Genomic DNA, 3070 nt, shown 5'->3' with positions numbered 1-3070 from the left:
CCTTGCTGCCACAGTGCACCGAGAGACTGGGAACTGTGTAGAGCCCCTCGGGATGTACAGCTCAAAATGAACGTCAGCATTGAATTCTAATTGTATTATAATTGTAATGAAGCACCTCAGAGAGCAACATGATGTATGTTGATAACTCCAATACCTTTGTCTGATTGTCTGTAATGACCAGATTGAAATGATTGTAATATTCATTGATTGTATTGATGCACCTTGTGATCCATGTGTACAAGTTGAATCTGATTATACTTTTGTGAGGGTGATTTGGAAATGTTTTGGAATGTTCTTTCAGATATTTTATGAATAAAGTATATTTTTCAAACAAAAATCTGTTCTTATCAGTTTAATATCTGACACGTCCGATATCTGGGGGCCCATATATTAAATTGATTTTTGGGGCAGGCAGATGGAACAGGATCTTGCTCCGACCACTCCACACATCGACCTGGTATTGCAGCATCTTCAGGAATGGTGCAGTTTTGCCCTCTGCAGGGTGAAAGGGAAACTGAAAAGAAGAAAAAGTCATTCAGAGCGTTGTCCTGCTTTCCATCATTGATCTGGTTGAAGTGAACTGGTTGAAGTGAACTTGTGCTGAGTGGCAGGACAGGCTCATTGATGCTAGACTGAGTGATGCCCCCTGTTGGGTTTTGGTGTAACTGCAGGGCTGCTGCTGGTATACACTTGTGCTGCATGTCAGGGTGGAGCCCGGGACTGGACGATGCCCCCTGTTGGGTTTTGAGGCTGTTGCAGGCACTGCGTCAGGGAGGCAGCATCAAGCAAGAAACGTCCTGATGCTCAATACTGGCTGTTGGGTCTTCAGCCCGTGTTCGGCCAAACGCAGCAAAACGGACAGTGAAACCGGAGGCCGAGGAAGACAGGACGGGCGCATGGGTTTCTGGGTTATCGCTTCTCGGCCTTTTGGCTAAGATCAGTTGTAGTGAAGTGATGGCTAAAACCGAAGGTGCCCCAAATCACGGGTTCCGTAACACCGTTTGGGTGATGGTGAAAGACAGCGAAGGAGGAGCACCCATGGATTGTGCCTTCTTCATCAAGTGGATCCTTTTGGAGTGGTGTGGATTTGAAGCTGCGGAGATCTACTCCCTGTAGGATTTCCCCAGCTCTGGATACATTCGACGTGACTTTCAGGAATGTTGCTGCCTGCGTCAAGTTCCTGAAGGTGTTCGAGGAGAAGAGACACCAGCCGGAGATGAAGATCCTGACAGTGGAGCCGCTCTTTGCTCTGCCGTTGCAACGGGACCGTGTGGTGACAGTTCATCTCTACAACCCCACGTCCCTGTCACCGACGTGCTCACCTTCCTCACCAGGTACGTTGACAAGGTTGGGAGCTGCACTGAGGTTAGAGACGCCTTTGGGATTTGGACATGCAAACGCCAGGTTAAGGTCACGCTCAAGGCCGACGATAAGGGGGCCATCTTCCACCCTCCTTCCAGCTTCACTTTCGGGGGAAGCTGTGGCTACTTTGTCTCCGCTGGGCAACCCAAACTTTGTCGCTCATGTGGTAAGTCTGGTCATGTGGCGGCCAACTGCAGCACCGCCCTCTGCAAGACCTGCAAACAGGAAGGGCACCAGACAAAGGACTGCAAACAGACTAAGTGCTGCAAACTGTGAGAGGAGGCAGCTCACCTCTACAGGACCTGCCCCAAACGCTGCCTCACTTATGCACAGGCAGCCAAAGCTAATGAGAGGGAAGCAGAAGAAGTGCTTCGTGTCACTACTACTAAGGACACTTGCAACACTCCAACCACCATGGCCCCCAGTGAGAACAACGGGACAAAGGAGGACACAGAGAGAAACAAGGTGGAGGAAAAAATTGAGGCAGCAGACAGCCAATCAACAGCACTGCCCCCTGATCCTCCCACTGCTCAGGAGAGTCAATCAATGGAGGAGGAGGAAGCAGCGGAAAATCAGCAGGGGGAGTGGCAGCTGGTGAAGAGAGCCAAAAGGAAGAAGGGGCTAAGAAGGGACCAAGCCACTTCCCAGACAAGTGACAAGAGGCGAGTCCAATACGACACGGATGACAAGGGCAGCTGCTCTTCAGACGAAGATGTGCTAGAGCGGCACATACAGAAGAAGCGGCAAAGCTCTAGGGAGTTGGAGGACGAGACACCCGAGCTCCAGAACATTGGAGACAATAAGGAGACCAGCGCACCCCAACTTTGCCCACAACCCAAAGAGGCCAGCGCACCTCAGCCCCAGGAATCTGGGAGCAGTGAGACGCTCAGCGCACCCCAGCTCCAGGAAGCCAGGAACAGCAACGCCCCAGAGGGGGAGAGGATTGGAGAAGCTTCTCCAACAAAGGACATTTTAAATCCCGTTCTCTGCACAAACCCCCAGATGCCACCTGAGCAGAACATCTCCAATGGGGAGGTTCAGGACAGTTTCCTCAGCCCATCCAAAGTGAGGCAATTTGTGAACACTATGGGTATGCAGGAGCAGACCAAAGGTCTGGGACTCTCAGAGCCTAAATGCTTTAAAATGGGTGTAAAGATTGTATCCGTAAATGTGCATCACATTAAATCTACTACGCGATGTGTTGCGACCTTGGACCACCTTGCCAAGGTCAAAGCTGACCTGTTGTTTCTGCAGGAGTGTGCGATACCGCACCTCAGCTCCTACAGGCAATGGCCAGGATGGTGGTCCCATGGGCCATTGATCTGGTCGGGCGGAAACGACTCTAGTTCCTCCGGCCTGGGGATTCTGCTGCGGGGAGGCAACTCCACCGTCTCCGAGGTTAAGGAGGTGGTGGGTGGGCGCCTCCTTGAAGCAGACGTAATGTACAAGAATGCTCCACTCTGGTTAATTAACGTGTACGCCCCGGCACAAAAGGCCGAGCGGCTGGCGATTTTCCAGCAGCTCCCATTGCTGCTGGTGACCTCCAGGCCGGTCATTCTGGGCGGCGACTTCAACTGCATCATCGATGTGGCTGGACGATCCGGCAGGGCCGACAGCACATCGGACGCTATGTCCAGATCCCTGATGGAAACAGTAAAGGATGCTAAGCTGCACGACGTCTTCAGCAACCCTGCAGACGGAGCGCAGC

At 52.0% G+C, this 3070-nt stretch overlaps 1 pseudogene; it reads left to right on the top strand.

The window, feature by feature from the left end:
* The first annotated feature begins 319 nt into the window (after positions 1–319).
* Positions 320–491, top strand: LOC121271444 (annotated as a pseudogene).
* The last annotated feature ends 2579 nt before the right edge of the window (positions 492–3070 follow it).

This window comes from Carcharodon carcharias, chromosome 30, assembly GCF_017639515.1.
Source record: "Carcharodon carcharias isolate sCarCar2 chromosome 30, sCarCar2.pri, whole genome shotgun sequence".
In the NCBI taxonomy this organism is placed as follows: Eukaryota; Metazoa; Chordata; class Chondrichthyes; order Lamniformes; family Lamnidae; genus Carcharodon; species Carcharodon carcharias.
The sequence above is the reverse complement of the archived record's forward strand: the minus strand, read 5'-3'. Positions and strand labels throughout refer to the sequence as shown.